The following is a 21,404-nucleotide window of genomic DNA, read 5'->3' as shown; positions in this document are numbered from 1 at the left end:
GCTGTGAATTGAACTCAGGACTTCTAGAACAGCAGCCAGTACTCTTAATCTCTGAGCCATCTCTCTAGCCCAAGACATATAAGTCTTAAAGATAGAAAAATAATTTACAATATAAAAATTCAGAGCTTAAAATTTAATTAAGTTCTCTTCAGCTATTGAGCAGTGACTCTCAGCTGTTTAGACAAAATCTCAAGGTTTTATGATTTATTTTGGTTGTCATCTAAGTTTAAAAGTGAAGGACTTTTCATCAGGCGTAATGTACCTCTGACCAATCTGTACGTGGATCTCTCTTGACAGAAGAAAAATATATAAGCTTCTAACCCAAATCTATAGGTTTTCCTAGGACTCAAATGCGTAAGTACATTCCTGCTGTTTTACAGATACCCAATATCTACTTTTAGAAAATATAGATTTTGGTACAGATTGATGATGATAATATAGCTAAAACACTTATGTCCTTTTATACAACACAGTTTATATAGGTTTCAGAGGAACAAATGTCATAGAGCTTGGATCCACTTCTTACCAGTCAAAAGGACTGCAGACAAGTACTACTTTCCTGAGGATGGAATTTTCTCCCTATACTTGCTGTCCTTCTTGATCAATACAGAGTTTCATATATATATATTAACTTATGTTCCCAAGTTATAACATGTCTTAGCAAATTTGTGCTTCTATCAGATGAGCATAAGTTACTTATTACATCCTGCTCCCTGCTCCTAAATACTGTTTTGGACTTAGTGTCATAGCTGTTGTGAATCTTTAACAGGGTCTATAAACTAATGCCTCTGATAAATGTTCCATTTCCTGAATCCCCCCTTCTTTTTTTTTTTTTTGATCTAGCATTTTACCCTTCTCACGCCCAAGAAACACCGCCAAAGTAAGCAGGAAGTACTACAAGAAAGATTACATTTCACATTTTCCCTTGTTGAGATAATATATACATAGGGGACATGATGACTAACCTTTAGGCCAAAAATCACCAGAAGACATTTGCCTATTGGAGGCCCAAAAATTGGGCCTCTCATGTCCATAGCAAAGAGGGAATGTGATGGAAAAAATAATAACCAAAATGTATAAAATTAGGGCTTATTGGAAGAATAAAGAGAACAAGAATTTCTGCCAGTAGATAAATCCCTGATTAGAGTACAGAGCCCACAACCTGTTCTCAGGAGAAGTAAAAACAAAGAAAACCGCCCAACCTTTCAGGTGGGCTTATCAATCCTGCATAAACAAATGACAGCTACTATTAACTTAGATCCATGATGACCTTCTAAATTAAATTTGTACTCTATGAACTGCCTGTATTTTGGAAACCTTGTCTACTGAAACTAATGGTCTCAAGCCTCCCTGTCTGTTTATCCTTTTAAAAACACTTCACTATTTTAGGCTACTACCTTACATTTCCGATAGAGTGAGGTCCCAGCTGGCTTGATTTTTAGCAATATATACCTTTTGCTTTTGCAGTCAGGAGTTATTTCCTTGGAGGTTGAGGAAACTGGTAGACATAGAAGTAACAAGCTGCTCAAGGAGGCTTTATAGGCTATAGAACTCCAAGTGACAGCTATTTGAAAATCAAAACACTATTGTGTCAGGAATATGCCTGTATTACTTCCTGCTTAATTTTGCTGTGTTTTCTTAGCTGCAAGTAGGCTAAAATGCTAGACAATACCAACAAAAGGAAGGGGGGGGGGGATGCAGGAAATCGAAGACTTATCACAGGCATTGATTTGTAGGCAATGTTGAAGATTCACATCGGCTGCACTGGTTCACCATAAGTCCAGGGAGAACAATATTGAGGAGCAGGCTTTAGTCAGCAACTGATTCTCATCTGCCAGAAGCACAAATCGGCTGAGATATGTTCAAAGTGGGAACAGAAGTTAAAACGTATATAGTTAATTGGAACTCTTAGTTCCTTACCTTTAGTGATCAAGAAGGAGAGCAAGACCAGGGAGAAAATTCCATCCTCAGAATAGCTGTACTTATCTGCAGTCCTTTTGAACTCTAAAAAGTAGATACAAGGATATGACGTTTGATCCTCTGAAGCCTATATGAACTGTATTATATAAAAGGACATAAAAGTTTTAGATGTATTATCATTACCAATCTGTGCTGAAATCCATATTGTAGAAACAGTTGATATTGGGAATCTGTAAAAGAGCAGGCATGTACTTATGCCTTTGAGACATATATGCAGGCTGAACAGGGTATGCATAATTAATAAATAAATGTTCAAAAAATGACTTTTATGTCTTTAAATTTTTAAATCCTTATTGAGGAGCCATATTAAGGCTTCCTAATATGGCCAAGCTGACAAAGTTATGTTTAGCCCAGCCAACAATACTTTCAGATCTGAGAAAGATATATTTAATTAACTGTTCAATCTCCTAAAAAAAAAAAAAGAAAAGACAGGGACCAATCGATATACTCCCAGACATAACCAATTTTCTATGGCATTGAGGGCAGAAGTTCTTCACAAAGTACATAATGTGAGAGGGTTTTGTTTGTTTTTTTTTGTTGTTGTTGTTTTTTGTTTGTTTGTCTTTTCTCTGTGGAAGAGGGACATGGAAATTTCTGACCTTATTTTATCTAGGCCAAGGTGGTGCAAGTAATTTTTCAGTTCCCTGCAGCCTCTAAAACGTCTAAGCTGGGTTTAACCTGACAACAGACATTGTATTTGAGCATCTTGCACCCTGGTCAGTGTCATAACAATCCATGCTGCCCCATAATCTTCTTTAGAGGCCTAGAGTCATTGTTATTATCTGTGATTCTACATCTGCTATTATTACAGCTTTTTAGTTAGCATTTAAATGCCTTATTCAACAGATTTCTGTACTATTAGAAGTCTGTCTAGGTATATCTAAATAGACAATTTTGTTTCAGTTACTTGTTTTAACTTTAATTATTTAGAACATGTATAGGTGACAGAGTGATGTTTATCCCTGTTACTAGTCATTAATATTTAGTTTGATTATAACCAAGAGTTAATTGATAAGGATGGCTAGTAACTTGTTTTTCTTCACATTTTATAACAGGATAAACAGATTTTATAAAATTAGAACTTTGTATTGTCAGGTTTACCTTTAAAAATACTGATTTTAATTTGAAACTCCTTTTAGGGAAACATGAACCATCTATTTGACTCAATTTATCTAAATAGCTTATGCTTGCCTAATTTAACAAAACAAAACACATTGCCTTTTTATCATAAAAAATGAGCATCTCAACTTTTGGGTAGTATATACAGCTTATGGCTGTGACCTTCAATTTTAGACCTTTGATTTAAGTACAGACATTAACAATATAATAAAAGCACCAACATCCTGTAACCTTATAAATTTGAACATTTAAATCTGTTTTTAAAAACAATTACACATCCTGTAAAGTCTTTTTGTAATATCAAAAATAAAGCACCGTTTATATCTTTAAACCCATTATGACCTGGGGGACTGTTAAATTTATGTTAATTTCTAATGTTACTAATTGTATCCTTTTAACTAGTGTGAATTTTTAAAGCTTTAGCCAAAAACAGTATATTAATATCATCTACATTAAAAGGACTACTGATTGTCTCATTATCTGAATTTAATGACCAGAGTTCAGAGATAAGTTTTGATCTGAGGGCTGTTAGCATTAGACCCCAAAAATGTTTAAACCATTATTGTTTTAGATTTATTCTTGAAATAAAACTTAGTTTATTACAGGAATCACACAGGTAGAAGATTTTTTTTTTCAGTCCATTAACATTTGTAAGATTAAAAGGAATTATTCTATGATCTATCCTATCTTTGTGAGTATAAAGTCTGTATGTAACTTTAATCCCAACCAAGGAATACTATAACCTTAACTATCAGTCTTCACCTCCTTCAAAGAACACAGAAGGATAATATATAAACTCTAGAATTGAAAGGGACAACTCGCCTGGTCAGATCAGATGTTCTTCTGTGATGTTCTATCTTCAGCCTACAGGCCATAGTTTGTGTCTGGCAGACTTCTCAGAAAAGCAAAAAATATAAAAATGTCCTACCTGTATTGGCAGTTTGTCAGTAACTTTTCTCCAAATCCTTCAGACTGTCTAGCAGACTCTTCCATGAAGAAGGAACCATATAGAAATGTCCATCTTGTATCAGCAGTCACTTTCCTGTGGGTCCTGCATGTCCAGTTCATACAGCATAAATCCAAACAGTCCAAGCAAGAACAATATTTTGCCCAAATGGCTGGTCGTGCCATATTGGAGGCAAACTCTAGAACTTTTCAACAATACATACAAATTGTCTTTGGAGAAATAAATGGAACTTTTAAGCAATTAACCTGGTATGGTCGAAGTTTTAACACATATTACTAAACCTAAATTCATATTTATAGATATGAGAGCCCACAGCAGTTTACATCTTCCTCCAACCTTATTAAGAAATTTCTTTGAACCTCTATATCGTTTTACATTACCTTTAGTCTCTTTCTCTGATTTTCTCAGACATCCTTAACATTGACAACTCTCTCCCTTTCTACTTTTAATTTTTCCTCTCATCAATGACTCTTACTCAGAGGTTTTGTGGCTGGAGTGAATATCATATTTCTTTATTTAAATCATTAGTGTACCTTCTTACTGTGGTGCCTTCCCCTGAGCGTCTCTGCACCCTCTGCACTCTTAACTCTTGGCTCGTTTTTCTGCATATGTGGGGTATATCAGCTCTTCTTTATTGATGCTTAATAAGGATAAGGAGAAACAAATAGGCTGAACCGATGTTTATTCAGTGAAAAATAACTTACAATATAGAAATAGGAATACTAGCCATTCCTGGTCCCAAGGATGCCTCCAGATGTACTCCTGTCCCTGTGCCGCAAGCAATAGAGCTTTTTGAGCCCCCACTTCAAACTTAGTTCCCCCAGGTAACTCCTGCTCTGTCTCCACCCCAATTGGCATGGTCTATGCCACAGGTGCAAAAAAAGTGAAGATCTCACCAAAATCCCCATTTTAGTCTAAAGAAAAGAAAAATATTTAGGCATGACACAAAAACTATATACAGTACAGTGAATAACAAGTGTGCTCCAAGAAAAGGAAAATTGAGGACATATAAACTTAAGACCTAACTATCTAGTACTAGGATGAAGTCAAAACAGGGATTACAATAGTGTTGTCCAAAGCTGGAAAGCTTAAGTCTACTAAAAAATATATCTGACTAGGAAGATAGAAGGATACATGTGATAATTTATTATTGAACCTCATCAAAGACCTGAGAAGGACAATAACAATACTAGGGTAGGCAGGAAGTGTGAGTGGACAACTTCAAAAGGTGCAGCAATGACAGAAACACCTACCTGGATACTCATGATCGCACCTCAAGTTTGGTAAAGCCAGTTTTTGCTAAGGCCTAGAGTACCTGACAGACCACAACAAAAGCAAGGACGTAAAAAGGCTGTCTTACCCTGACTTGGAAGGGTTCAGCAGTCTTCTAAGGCCTGAAATCTACTCAGCATTCTTTCTTTGAATATCTGGTCTTGAACCACAAACCTTTCTAGAGACTTCATTGAATCAGTAAGATTCTTGCTTTCACCAACTACAAATGATTCCCTATTTTTAATATTCTCATTCTTAGATATTATCTGAATGGCATGTAAACTGCCTTCCAGAAACAATGTTCTACCTGATAGCTTTCCATTATCCTCAGACATGGAACGGATTCTGCTAGCCTTTCCATGGGATGTTGCAGTTTTTAACCTTATTAGCAGCTTCGTTCACCCTGGAATGAGCTGTTTCTGCCAGCATGTTAATGCAGTGCACTGTTTCTGTTTTGGTTATTGAAGCATTTGACATAGAACAAATTCTGTTTTCTAGTTGGTCATTTTTATGTTCCATGTTTTATATTCTAGATGTCAGCTCTCTATCTGAATCTCTAATATTCTGAATCTTTTTCCTCATCAGGTTGATACCCATTGCGTTTACCAAAAAAAAAAATAAAATAAAATAAAATAAACTGTATATATTGGTTAAGCCATGATTTTCTTCTGTTAAAATTCCTTCTATATATGAAGTAAAGGGATTTCTAAAGTCTTGCATCATGAGATTATCCATCCTAGGTATGGAACAATTGATCCATATATTATATTATCTTAAATTGCAAAGAACATTGCATTTACCTTAGGTGTAATTCTGCTGTCCTCAAACTTAGACAGTTTTAGTTGTTGAACTCAGCTTGTGGTTGTAATGCCTGTAGGTTTCCCACAAAATCATATCCAGCAGCAGACAATCCTTCTGACCTTGGTCCCTGAAGAATAGCTCTTAACAAACTAAGGCAAGCACAATTTTGGTAAACGAATAAGTGAAAGGGGCCTTGTTCAAATTTTGGGGACCCCAGGGCTAACAGGAGTTGCCTCTTACTGGCGCTTTTGGGCCGCAGGAAACACACCAGCTGGGCAGGTGCCATGTGCACCACAGCTGCAAATGCAAAATGGGGAATTGGCAAAAGATGAGAATCAGTGTGAGCTTTCTCAGGGCTGTGGTGGGGGTAAAGTTGTTGGGCAGAGGCAAATGTCCCACAATCTGTGGTATGGCCACCTGGTTAGGCAAGGAACCCTGCCAATTTGGGGATGGTGTGGGAAGCGAGCAGCGTCTGCTGCCTTGGTGAAAACCAGGTCTGGTAAAAATCCAGATTCTGCTTGTGACACCAGATATTGATGTTCGATAAGGATCAGGAGAAAAAAAATGGGCTGAATAGATGTTTATTCAGGGAAAATTAACTTGCAACATAGACAGATGAACTCCAGCAGGTTCTTGGTCCCAGGAAGCTGTCCCTGTGCTTCAGGCAAGAGAGTTCTTTCTCCTCAGTATCCTCCACAAAATTAGTTCCCCCAGGTCTCATCCGGCCCTGTCTCCACCCACAATGGGCATGGTCTATGCCACAGGGAGGGACAAGGTGATTGTCTCACTACAAATACTGAATGCTCCATTTAATTCATATGTCAAACTTTAGTCAACCAATGGTGGGGCAATGGCAGAGGTGTTCTATTAATATGTATAAAGAGCAAATAGGAATTACTTCCCCTAATACTAAAGACACTCCATAACTACACATATTATCTGGTTTAAGGAATGGCACATATTCCCTGTCTGAAGGGTGTGTATAAGCCTGTATGGGCCCAAATATACTGCTTTAAGATAGGAGATATTCACCAAAAAGGCCCAGACCACCTATGGTAGGAAAAATAATATCTTAGGGACAATAGTTTTTATTTGAGGTCTCTGTACCCATGTTAAGTTGTAATGGGTTCCCATATAGTATTTCAAATGGGACAGGAAGTCAGAATGTGTTCCAGACCTGTCAAAGCCACTCAGGGAAGCTTTATGTGGAATTAGATGATGAGATACATCTTTAAATACTTGGTGGCAGTGCAAATGTTTAACATCAAAACTAAGGAGGCTGTCAGTAATCAAAAATTAAATACAATAATAAAACAACACATAAGGAAGAATCAAATTCACCTTAATATGAGTTGCACCATCTGGTGGTATCCTGCATGTATAAAGGGTATTGAAGGAGGAGGCTCTCCTTCTGTTTCTGCTTGCCCTAGCTATGGCTACCAAGTTTATTACTTTACTAGCTTTAGAGCTTTCTTCTATGGACTTTAACAATATAATGATGAACAGGTGAGACATGAACCCTGGTTAATTAAAGAACTGCTGTAGTCTTCAGACTCCCATTGTTAGGCAGCCATTTTTTAACTACCTGGACCACAGCCTATGAGACATTATAATAAATCTATGTATTACATGTATGCAGAGATTCATCCTACCATCACTGTTCATGCAGAGAACCACGAATAATGCAGGTAGGTTTTGCTTTCTTTTGATTTTAATCTGGTACTGAACATGTGTTGACTAGTTTCATTCCTTTCCAATTATTCAGCTCTCTAGAAAGACTACTGATTTCATTACTGTTTATTTTCCAAGCATTTGCTCTGAGTTTCAAGGCTAAAACTCCTACATTCTTAGAGCCATCATCCAGCTTTCTAGGAGGAGAAAGAGCTACTAACTTCTTTGTCATCTGGATCCTGCTTCTCTTTCCTGATTTTAAGTGCCTGTGACAACCAGGTAAATAGCAAATTCAGTTCACCTGAACTCAATGTTAAGCTATGTAACAATCATCTCTTTTTGTATCCCTATATGTCTCTGTAGGAGTTTGGATGCAAATCATGCCAAAGGAGAAACTCCTGATTTACAAACAGCCCCTAGGCCCATCCTCATATCATAGAAGAAGTCATTCTCAAGCTGATAAAGGGGGAACTACTTTAATGGTCTGCCAGATGGTCCAGTTGTCTTCTAGAGAAAATCATATTTTGGCCAGGTGGGCAAGATGAGCCCAGAGGATAACTGTTTGAAAAGGTAAACACGGTTGTGTTGAGTGGTTTACTGAGCAAGCAAGACATCCGTTTAGGTCCTGACTCAAAAGAAAGAGCATAGCTTCTTCTCAAACCCACTAATGAGCTTAGCAGAGGCTGTATCAGCCTGGCGACCTAGACTTAGGCCCTCAGGTGTTGAGAATGAAATAGATCCCCTCCTTTAACATAATGAAGATGCTTAGGAGAGAATTCAATTGTCTGAATCCAGGGCCTTTGTGGTGGGGTTGCTTCATATCCTGTGAACACTTATTCCCACCACATGGTGCTGGGGTTATCATTCCCAAGTGTGCTGTGGGTTTAATCACTAAAGTTCCCCAGATGCACTGTGTTCTCCTCATGATGCAATGCTTGAGTAATCTCCTCTTGAGCTGGTCACAATGAAAGAAAGCTCCTACTGAATTTCTAAAAGTCTCCCATTTCTTCCATCTCCCCCTGAAAGGATGGAACAGGAAGCTATTCCTCATAAGAAGTTTACTTAGAATATGACACAGGTTAAGCAAGACCTCACTTCTCCAGGTTTTATCTTTTCTTTGTTCTGCCTTTCCTCTTTTCCTTATCTTCTGGCACCTCTACTCCAAGCCCTTTCAGTGAAGTGTGAACCTCTGTTTCATGTTACTCATGTACTATTAAGTAATTATGGTACTAAGTTTTCTGTTGAATACTTTAATTGACCACCTGGCATTACTTTCTGTTTTTTATTACAATTTAAATTCTTCAAAGTGTCAGTTGTAATAAGACCCTGAAAAACATAAAAATGGAAGTATCTTTGTAATGCTCAAGTCTGTTTTATGATCCAGGTTGTGGTGGTGCATGCATTTAACACCAGTACTCAGGAGACACAGGCAGGCAGATTTCTGTGAGTTTTAGACCAGTGTCATAAACAGAGCTAGTCTCACTACAACTAAGGCTATTGCCCAAAAATCCCTGTCTCAAACTCAGCCAGCAAATTTGTTTTATGCTCTGTCCCCTTTGCCCATTAGCCAGAAAAGTATGCATGCTATTATTACAGAGATATTCTTTATTTATCTCTTAAGTCCATGGAGTTATTTCTCACTGGAAAGGCAAATCTACAACAACTGCACTTCCAGCTTTTTAGAATTAATTTTCTGAGATAGGCTCACTCTTTTTGACATAGGAGTTCTTAATCCCAGTTTGTTGCTTCCAGGGCACTGTCTTTGCTGATCTCTTGATTATCCCTTCTTAAATAAGTGAATGTATTCCTTCAGTACCTGTTTGTAGACCAAGCATCTTAAACACTTTATTTGTGGAAACCAATTCTTTTTACAGAAATATTTAATAAACAGGACTCATTAGTCTGTAACACTGCAATTTGATTTAAAATATAACCCACTCCAAAATCACAAATGATCTAAAAATACCAGAAGATGAAAAATTATGTCCTTAGTGTTTAAAAATTGTCCATTTACATCATGGAGTCGACCATGCATTGCACTTACAGGAAAAACAAAATCATGTGTAGCATGCTTTTTGTCTTCAGACTAGAGTAAAATGAACAGTTGTGTGTGTGTGTGTGTGTGTGTGTGTGTGTGTGTGTGCGTGCATGCGTGCGTGTGTGTGTGTGTGTGTGTGTGTGTGTGTGTGTGTGTGTGTGTATTGCAAGGGGGAAACAGGGTAGATAGTCAGCTGCTTAAGTTACTATCATGAAAAGGGCCCTGCTTCAGGAAATATGATGGTTTGTGTGTGATTGGGCCAATGATGTCATAGGGAGTGGTACTACTAGACGGTGTGGCATTGCTGCAGTTAGGTTGGCATTTTGGGAAGAAGAATTTAACTGGTTATGGGCTTTCAGGGTTTCCGTGTGCTGGATATGAGCAAGTGTGTAACTTGACGTCCTCTGGCCTGTGTATCAAGATGAAACTAGAATCACATTCTTCTTCGAATCATGTTTTCTCTTATGATGACAATGGACTGGACCTCTGATACTGTGAGTCACTCCAATTGTCTTCTATATAAGATCTCTCTTGGATAGAATAGTGGTGAATATCTCATCCCTGCCTGTCACTGGTTAGACTGGGGTTGGATTCCCTAACTGGGAGAGAATTACTCAGGAGGCAGAGGCAAGCAGGTCTCTGTGAGTTCTAGACCAGACTGGTTCCAGGACAGACTCCAAAGCCACATAGAAACTGTTTCTTAAAAAAAAAAAAAAAAAAAAAAAAAAACAAGACTTGTGGAATTTGCTTGTGTTTATACACAGCAATAAAAAAATATTAACTAATGCATATTCAGTGATTTTTTTTTAATCCTCAGGGTGTATTAATTCATGTTACATGAATGAAGACAGACTAGATTTGTGTGATCAAAATTTTGGAAGGTTATATTTAGCTGGTGCATGGCACACAGGGTTAGGTAATTGAAAATTGCATGGATCACATTTAATCGTGCTTGTGCCTGGAAGGAACTACTGCAAATCCTTCAGCATGAGGCTTTGGGTGTTCATTGAGAAGCAAATACGGATCAGTTATTGACTGTTTACCAAACACTGTGGCTGGTATTGGGGACAGCAATTAAAGAGAGTAACATGAAAGAATTGAGTTCATTTAAGAGCTTTGATTTTGTTGTAGACACTGTGCAGAAAGAGGTGGGAGGCAGAAGGAACAGGAGCAATTTCGTGCTTTCCATTGGTCTAAATTAGCATTGTGGAGCCTGTATTCAATTTTAGATGAATTACAAAATGCCTGATTTGATATTTCTTGGTGATAATGGACAGCTGTTATCATGAAAAGAAATTGCAGGCTCTCTTTAGGAGCTCCAATGTAAACCACTGCCACACAGTATGGGCAGTGTCTGGGATTCTGTGCAGGAAGTCTATTGTACTTAAGACATTATCTTTCCTGATACAAGATGCATGAGCCTTGATGGTGAATGTCTCCCATCTAAATAACAATAGATATGGGATCAGTCAGGTTTACACACACCCTTCAGGCAGGGAGTAAGTACATCTATACAGTGCCTGAAGGCAGATAGTATGTGCAGTTATGGAGTGCATTTTATATGGGAAGCAATTACAACTAGCCATTTATACATATTAATAGAAGTCCTCTGGCATTGCCCTAACTTTGGTGATGGCTTAAGTTTAGTGAATGAATAAAATGGAGCTTCATTTTTTTAAAGGACCACAAAATACCATCATACTTGCAGACATATCTTACAGGCTCCACAAAGTCGATGCCATATGGATCCTACTGAGTCTATGCCTTTAATAGCTTTAGAAAGCATTTCTTTGAAATACTCCTTTATGATGAAGGCCAGCTAAGACATCTAGACTCATAAAACAAGCAACTACAGAATTCTTCAAATATACATTGTTAGACAGACATTGTTAGAGTATGTGGCCCTCAGCTTCCTAGACAGCCCAATAAATCCACTTTCAACAATCACAATGGGCTGATTCTTCCATTGCTGCTCAGGTAGAGAACACTGAATAAAGCAGCTCTGTTTTCACCTGCCCAATGTGGAAGCTGTGCTGGCTCACTATAGTGCTCATAGAGGCATTCTTCCCAGCCACTTTCTCTCTGAATATTCAAGTTAACATGAAAACACTTTTTATTATTATTCATTTCTCAAAAATGTCTCACTAATTTCAGGATTAAAACTCAAAATGCAATGGAGCTATCACCCAGATGTCTGTCAGGGGAAAAATATATCATCTTGTTTGTGAAATGGTTTCATGATTTTTCTCATAGTTTCTGATGTGCCTGTGGCAAGCAGGTGAAAATTACCCTCAGTTCTCCTAATCTCAGCAAGAAGCCATAGAACAAACACATTTTATGTCCTAAAGCCTCTTTAATTTTTTAATATTCTGGGCAGCCTCATCTACAGATAGAGTTCCAGGACAGCCAGTATTGAAAACCTGTTTTGAAAGTCAATAATAATAATAATAATAATAATAATAATAATAATAATAATAATAATTAATTGATGAGAAAAATCTACTACAAAATGACAGCAAGAGTAGTAATAGTAGTAGTAGTAGTGTAGAGTAGTAATCATAATAATCAATCACCTCCTCCTCTTCCTCATCATCATCATAATTATTAGGATTCTGAATTTACCAGCCTGTTCTACAATGTGTGTTCAAAGACAGGAAGTCCTACACAGAGAAACCCTGTCATGAAAAACCAAAATAAATAAATAAATAAATAAACAATAAAAACATGCATGTTTCTCCTTTTTCTTTTAGCCCTCTAAAACCATTGAGGAATTTACTCTTGTCACCCAAGCCCCACTAGCCAATCAGGGAATCTAGGCCCACAGGCCAATCTAAGGTTTTTCAGGAAACTTCCTGGAGCCATGATGCAGGCTTGATTTTATAGCACAAGAGGCATGATTAGAATGGATGCTATGCTGTGAGTGCTGCTGTAGGAAACTGTGAGGAGCATGCATGGACAAGGAAGACATAGAATGGTAAGCAAGAGAATGCTATCCTAAGATGAAGGGGATGGTATTTGGGGTCAGAGAGACTGTGAGGTGAAAGACCTCAAGGAAACGGAGTCTATCACTGAGAGGCCCTTGCCCCAAAAGGCGAGACCAGACCACTGAATGCAAGCACAAGAGGCAGTTTATTGAATACACAGGTACCTGAGGACGCCACAGTCCCTCGAGAGACTGAGTGTGCCTTGGTTAAAACATATGTAGTTTATATAGGGTTGGGGTGGCAAGAAGCAGGCTTAAGGAAGCAGAAGCATGTTTACAGGGATTTCATTAGTCCATCTAAATAAAGCAATTGTGGTTAACCAAGTACAGTGTTGTTTATTCAGCTTTTGCTCAAAGAATTCAGTTATTAATATCTCAGCATTCTAGTGTTCTTGAATAAAATGTTCCCAGGACCTTCTGTTCCCAGATACAATCCTGTTGACCTTGCTTTGGTCCAAGCTGCAGACCACAGATATCTTGTTGGCATCAGATGAGAGGAATATCTGGTTCCCTCCTGTACGATGTCATAACTTGACCTTGGCAAGTTGGCAAGAGCAGCTCAAACAGGCAATATGTATAGTGGGGGTGGTCTTTCATTCCCCCTTTTTCTGTTAACTGAATAAAACCCTTTATTCATGGTTCCTCAGTTTCCATTTATTTTAATTGCTGGTACTGCTGGGTAAAAATTAGGGCCTGAACAACTGACAAGCGTTCCTTCATGGACTGTACTAGTCTTTTCAAAATGCAGGGACCAAGGATGAGAATTAGAAGAAATATAATAATCAGTCCCATGATGGTGGCTATCAGGGTACTGAACCCCTTAAACATCCTTGTCGTTGAATTCTCCATGCTGGTTCAGGCGGGCCTGGTTCTGTGTCCGATGTTCTGGTTGTGCGGCCTGCACGTGGGACACATGGATCCAGTCAGCAATCCCGTCTACTTTCAAGGTGGTGGGAGTTGTCAGGAGCATAGTGTAGGGGCCCCTCCAGCAGGGCTCTAGATTCTTTGTTTGATGTCTCTGGACCCAGATGAAGTCGCCAATCTGGAAGGAATGAGGTTGGGCGGTGCCTTTCACCCCTCTAAGTAGGCAGCTACCAGAGGCTTCCAGACCTCTTGTTGGACTATCTGTACGGCCCGGAGATGTGCCTGCATGGAGGGAGTATTTGCAAAATCAGAAATGTTGGCATCAAAAACCTCAATAGCTGGTGGTGGGTTACCAGATAAGATTTCAAAGGTAGTTAAGACATGGGGGCCTGGGGCATTCCTGGCTCGATAGAAAGCTAGTGTCAGGAGTTGTACTCAGTATGTAGAGCCAGTTTCAAGCGTTAAATTCGATAAAGCCACCTTAATGGTTCTATTCATTCTTTCTACCTGTTCTAAACTCTGGGGTCTATATATAAAATGTAATTTCCAATTGATCTGCAGTTCTTCTGATCTGAGCAAGAAGCCATAGAACAAACACCTTTTATTTCCTAAAGTCTCTTTAATTTTTTAATATTCTGGGCAGCCTGATCTACAGATAGAGTTCCAGGACAGCCAGTATTGAAAATCTGTGTGTTGGAAAATCAATAAAGAAAAAAAATTAATTAATGAGAAAAATCTACTACAAAATGACAAGAGTAGTAGTAGTTATAGTTGTAATCATAATCATCCTCCTCAGTCCTCCTCCTCATAATAATAATAATTAAGATTTTGAATTATCCAGCCTGGTTTATAAAGTGTGTTCCAAGACAGGAATTACTACACAGCCAAACCCTGTCTTGAAAAACCAAAATAAATAAATAAATAAATAAATAAATAAATAAATAAATAAGAAAATAAAAAAGAAAGAAATGCATGTTTCTGCTTTGGCTTTAAGAACACTCTAACCATTGAGGAATTACTCTTGTCAACCAAGACTCACTAGCCAATCAGGGAATCTGAGCCCACAGGCTCAGGTTTTACAGGAAATTTTTGGAGCCATGCTGCAGGTTTGATTTTATAGCACAGTAGGCACCATTGGATTGGTTGCTCTGCTGTGAGTGCTGCTGTAGGAACTGTGAGGAGCATGGAAGAGCAAGGAATACATAGAATGGTAAGCAATGGAATGCTATCCTAAGATGAAGAGCATGGTATTTAGAGGCAGAGACTGTGAGGCAGGGACTCCCTGAGACTGGTTGGAAACCTAATGACTCTTTCAAATTTCCATGAGATCCCATGTAGTCCTAGAAGTTATGCAGATCAGGGTGCAGAATGTGATTACTTTAATTTTGGGGCTTAATAAGAGCAATGCATTTCAATAAGGAAGCTTTGTGTGTAAATGTTTTTTGTAGTCAACACCAAAATGCTTTTCCTGAATATGGAAGGGAAGTATCAGTACATGGAGGGGCACAGTTTGCCCAGTGCATTCAAGATGTTCTTAACTTCACATCTAACATTTCAGTATAAGATGAATTAGGAGTTAATTTTATACATACTGTAGATGGCATTCTTTTTATTTCTTTATATATATATATATATTTATTTATATTGTACTTTAAAAATCTTAATAAAAAGATGTTATTTTACTTATAGATCCCAGCTCCCTCTCCCTCCCATCCTCTCATACCCCCCATCACATCCCCTATCCACTCCCTAGGAAGATCAGCCTACCAAGAAGAATCATCACAATCTGCCCTTTGTGGTAGGGCCTTCTCCCATGGCTGTAGGCTAAGGGAGATTCCCCATTTGGAGTCAATTTGGTATATCCTGCAAATGGCAATAATTTAATTTATTTTTTTATATTTATTTAATTTATATGTTTTTGTGCCTGGGTTTATTGATTTTTTATTTCAAATAAAGTGTTTCTTTGTAAAGGTTAGGAAATTGACCTGGGACTTGCTCTGTAGAGCAGGTTAGCCCCAAGCTCATAGAGATGCGCCTTCCTATGCCTTCGTAGTGCTGAGATTAAAGGCATGGGTCACTAAAGTCATACATAAATGACATTCTTGTGTTGGATAATCCTCCACCAATAAGCTATGATGAGAAAAATTAGAATTGTTGTTACAAAATATTTACCAATTCTTACAGGATACTGAGTAACACAAAATAGAATTTAGCTGAGGGAGAGATGCCTAAAAAATAACCCAAAGATGAGTAGTACAGTAATCAGGTCTGTTACAGATTGGGATACTAAAATACACATTTGATCTCCAGTCTTGTGCAGACAGTTATCTCCAAAACATGATAAAGGAGACACCCCTGATTTATAAAGAGTAACCAGCCCCATCCTCATCCAATAGAAAATGGCTTTTTATAAGCTGCTCAAGGGGTCACAAATAGGTCACAGTGAACATTAAAGCCTGGTGTGCCATAAAGTTCTAGTTTTCATATACAGAAAATTTTTTCTGCCAGATGGAAAAGTTGAGACCACGTGACACCTTTGTGCATCACAGGGTTGCTTTTGTGTTTTGTGGGGACATTCACTGATAGACTGTAAGTTTGGATCCTGCAATTTATGAACATCTCATTCAAAATTCAGGTTTTCTTACATGATTTACACAAAGTTTAGAAACTTAAAAAGAGGTGATGGGGATCTTCATTCAGCAATACATGATCAGAGTGCTATTAACATTTACCTACCACCCACAACAATGGTGTGATTCAGAAAGTTGAGTTTCTGGGAACAAATATAATTTCTGATCTACAGTAAATTCTAAGGTGTGCATGATGTTGAATTTTACAACTCAACTCTGCGATGATTCATTGTTTCAATTGGTGATGATGACCTCCTTCATGATTGGAGTCTGGCCATGCTTCCCTTCCAGTTAAATGCTACATAACCTCTTTATTGTGACAGTTAGCTATTACTGACTTATTTATTTAATTCTTTAAATTATTTAAACGACAGAGAATGCCATCACCGATTATGATTAATTAGGGTGCAAAAATCTGTCAGGGACAAGGTTAGGAAAGTTGTAGACATGGGTAGAGCATTTTTTGAATGATCTATGCATCTCACAGAGTACTACGGATGCTGGCTGATAAGAGTCCAGAAGACTGCAGGGTGCCCTCTGAGAAGTACAAGGACTTCACCAAGGCCGGCATGGTGGTCTAGGTGTTGACTACCTGCTCTTCCTCCACAGCTTCACATCAGTTGTGACCTATGATGAGAAGTAGTGACATAAGGAGGTCGACACCATCACCAAGACCTGGCAAAAGGATGATGACCCAGAACACGGAAGAACATCTCTCTTTCAGCTCTGCTGGTGATGTCCCTGCTGCTGCCATCTTTTCAGCTGATATCAACATTTTGGCTACTACTGCTATGCCAGGATTGGGCCCATTATCTCAGTTCCTGCCTCACCACAACAGAGATTCCGGTGCTGGTCATGATGGCAGGCCAGCAGAATTCTTCAGGCAAGACAATATGATGATCTGACGATTAACCTATGGAATTTTTAAAATCCGTGATGACAGCATACTTTTCCATATCTGGCAAGTCTGCCCAGGAATTGATGATACAAAAAAGGTCAACAACTTACATAAAGATGTAATTATTAAATTATTTCATTATATAATCTGGGAAGCCTGAAGTTTGGTGTCAAGTGTGACAGACGATCTAACTATCTTATTATTTCATTATTCAAATCTGTCTTTTTCTACTACAGGAAGAATGGAGTCTGCATCCACCGTGTTGGTGTTAAACTGTCCCTTGTGATTTCATTATTTATTTATTTCTTGATATCAATGTTGATATCATTTTGTTATCGCTCTAGGGATGAATTGTGAGAAATTATCTCTTCATTCATTTTGAAAGACCTAAAAAGTAATTTTAATGATGGACTAACCTAGAAACCAATATCTGTTCCTTGGAATTTGCTAGCTTCCTCTCACAGGGCCCTGAGATAAGAAGAATTCACACTGCTCCTCCTTTCCTGTGAGTCAACAGGTGGTAAATAGGGTCAAGAGATAGCTGTAACTCTGGTTTGCCCAGACAAGATTAATTAACACATCTGAGGCCCTAAGGCCTGCTGACCCTAATAGCAGACCATCCGGCCTCCAAGGGTCATGTACTCAATGGAAAGAGGGTCCCACCCCCTCCCTAAGCTTGTGGGTTTGCCTTTAAAAACACCTGGGCCCAGGGGAGAGGGCTTCTCCCTAGCCTGTGTGCGTTTGCACAAACGCTTCCTGTTCATTAAAGCCTCTTGCGTTTTGCAGCAACTGGACTGGATATTGAGTTCTTGGGATATCGACTGAACCTGGAAGACTCCTCATTTTGAGGGTCTTACAATTTTATTCCTCAAATCTGTGAGAAAGAATGCAATGATGCCATTGCTGCAGACGCGGAGAGAGAAGGCACCGCCCTGTGCCATCACACACAGAGGACCCCCCAGCCCGGCCCTGCAGTGCATGCAGGGAGTAATACTCCCTGGCAGTGGCCTTGGGAACAGAGGCTTCATGCAGAGAAGCAGCCATCTAGGTAGGACACTGAAGGGCGCTGGCGCGCCAGTGAGGACACAGACAGCGACCACTGTAGGCATAGCAAAGGACTCTGGGAATCATATTCCCCTTCCACCCTGAGACGGGCTCTCCAAGACTGCGGGGGAAAATTCCACAGTGTGGGAAGGGGAGGGGATGTCGTCGGCCAGTGACATCACAGGGAGCAAGGTCCTGGTAAAAGTAGTCCCGGAGAGCAGCAGTGAAGACAGAGGCACCATTTCTGTCATTCTTTTTTGAGGGGGCGTGGCTTCCTTTCCTCACGTGACCCCATCCTTCCCCCCGGAAACTCCGCCCACAGGCCCCATAGGCTCCGCCCCGCCCCAGATGGCCCCGCCCTTGCACCTGTCTTTCAGGGCCTGTGGCTTCCTGGGCATTTACCACCTGGGTGTGGCTGCCGGGCTGTAGGCACATGGGGCGGGGCTGCTGGGTGATGTCAGGGGCTACGCAGGGGCATCGGGCGGGGCCCTTTTGGCAGCCATGCTGCTGACTTCCCCTGAGCAGCTGGAGGTGAGTGTGGGCAGGGCACATGTGACATGTTACTTGTGACATGTTACATGTCAGGGGTCACGTGTGTGGTTCCCAACCTTCCCACAGGCCTGCACAGGCTTTTGCACACAGCCTGGCCGAGGATACCAGGCAGCAACCACTGGGCGTGGCCACACCCAGCTTCCACCTCATGGAGCAGCTGAGGTGCATGGGGGGGGTAATGGGGTGGGGTGGGGCACAGGTCACATGGTACGTGTTACATGTCATGGGTCACGCATGTGGATCCCATGTCAGGGGTCACAGGTCACATGTGTCCCCCCTCCCCCGTACCATCAGGGACGGCCTGGACCAGATCCTCCCAGCCCATGCTCACGTCCTGGTGCAGGGACGACTCTATGTGTCCTTGACTGCAGTGAATACATTCCAGAACTGCCTGGTGTCCCAGTTCCTGACCCGTGAAGACCTCATACAAGTGAGGGGCGGGGGCCAGAAGTGTAAGAATGTGTCATGTTCCGTGTTTCCTACATATATGTTTCATCTGTGTTTGCACATGCGAGTCGCATGTTTGCACATACGTGTATCGTTTTGCTCATGTGTGTCTCATGTTTCCCCTCATGCGTGTCCTGTTTCTCCTCATGTGCAGGTCCTTCTCACCAGCTGCTTCATCCCCATCTACTCAAGGCTGAAGCACGTGGAGTTCCAGGGTCAGGTGTGCGGGGCAGTAAGGGGCGGGGTGGTTGGGTGTGGTCACGCGTGTCTATGACAAGTGACCCCGAACACGCGTGTATATTGTCGCGATTCCTCACATGTCCCCCGGCACCCCATCTCCCCAGGCCTGGGCAGATGGCGCACTCTGGTGCAGCCTCCCCCTGCCCCCTGGTGGTCGCACCCTCTCCATATCCCCATTCTGTGGACGCCATGGCATCTCGCCCCGAGACCCTGGCCAAGGTCTTGGCTCTTGCCTGCAAGAGACTGGACAGGACGTGGAGGTGAGCCGTGTGGGGCTTCCGTGGCCACGCCTGTCACAGCATGCTCACACAAAACTCACTTCTGGCCCAGCCCACACACACTTCTGGCTCCACCCACACTCATTTGCGGCCCTGCCTAGATCTCCACGGCCAATGTCGCCCACCTGGCCCGAGCGCTCTTCCAGCCGGCCAGTGGAAGCCTGGAGTCGCTGTACCATGATGGCTTCTGCGACGCCATGAGCTTCCTGTGCCATGAGGACCGCTTCTGGTGAACAGGCGTGTGTGCACACATGTATGTAGCTGAATAAATGAAGTCCCTGTGATTTACATGCTTGTCGTTTGTTTTACACGCATGTCGTGCCTGTGGCTTCTGTGATCTTAATGCGCCAGCTCCACAACACTAATGTATGTCGCGTGTACACATGACATCCTGGCTGGCGCCGCCTCCATTACATGCAGTTCACATATGGAGTCATGGTGTTTCCATGTGAGCCAGTGCAGTGTGTATTGGAACCTGTGTACATGGCATGTGATCCTGTGTAGTTAACATGTGAGCCTGTGTATTTGACATGTGATCCCTTGTAGTTAACATGTGAGCCCATGTGCACAACATGGTATTCATGTCTTTACCATACATGATCATGTACTTACATTATGGCTTCATGTACTTACTCTGAGACCCCATGTAGCTAGCATGTGTAAATGGGTAGTTTGCATTGGTGTCACATACTTAGCATGTAAGTAACATGCGAAGTCATGTGGGCAACATCTGAGCTGCTGCAGCAAACATAGGAGCCCTCAGAGTTTACATATGGGTTCATGTAATTAACATGAGGACATGCAGTAAACACATGAATTCACATGGATAACATGTTTATATTTGCTTTACCAGGGTGTGGTTGGGGTTGGAGGGGGAAATAAATACGTGGTCGATACATTGGCGGTTGGGTTATATATGTGGGTTACATATTTGCACTTGCTCCACCTATTTTACATGTATGATATGCATGTTTCTTTTCAGTTGTTTCTTGTTATTTTCTGTTCCTTGACTTGGGCCAGGTTATGTGTGTGAGGGGGGACACAGGCGTTGGCAGGGCGTGCAGGGAGAAAACGTGAAGGAGGAAAAAATAAAACTAAAAAGAAGGGAAAGAACCCGTGAAACAATAACAGTGGAGACGAACAACAATGACAACAACAATAATAATAGTGGGGAAAGAATGGGCTTAAATACTAACTCACAGCACAATAGAAAAATTATAGGAAGGTTAGGCTTAGCTCCTACCTACCTGTTGTGTGTTGTCACCAGGTGTGTGTCATCAAAATGGGAAGACTACCAACAAAAGCCTTGGGGCAAGGAGTTCCCGCCAACAGCTTCAGGCTAGCTCAAGGCGCCTCAGGGGTGCATGCAGGGCCCTACAGGTCCCCCTTTCTTGTAATATAAACTAACACCTGCCTTAGGTGGCAGAAAACATCAGCATAATTCCTTACACATCATTGGAGAAGTCACCCAGGCCCGTAACCTTCCTATCTTAGGTTAGATATTTGCCCCCTCTGCCTTACCCTTCACTGGTGAATAGCTTGTTCAGCCACACGTGGGCAGAGGCATTTTCTCTTGAGTCAAAGACAGTATCTGTCTTGTTAGAAAGTTGGCCCGGGCCT

General features: G+C 40.7%; 1 pseudogene; it reads left to right on the top strand.

The window, feature by feature from the left end:
* Window positions 1-18,615: 18,615 nt before the first annotated feature.
* On the top strand, window positions 18,616-20,017 carry LOC127230042 (patatin-like phospholipase domain-containing protein 4; annotated as a pseudogene).
* The last annotated feature ends 1,387 nt before the right edge of the window (window positions 20,018-21,404 follow it).

The sequence above is a fragment of the Phodopus roborovskii genome, unplaced genomic scaffold, assembly GCF_943737965.1.
Source record: "Phodopus roborovskii unplaced genomic scaffold, PHOROB, whole genome shotgun sequence".
NCBI classification, from domain to species: Eukaryota; Metazoa; Chordata; class Mammalia; order Rodentia; family Cricetidae; genus Phodopus; species Phodopus roborovskii.
Note: the sequence above shows the minus strand (reverse complement) of the source record. Positions and strands in the feature narration are given on the sequence as shown.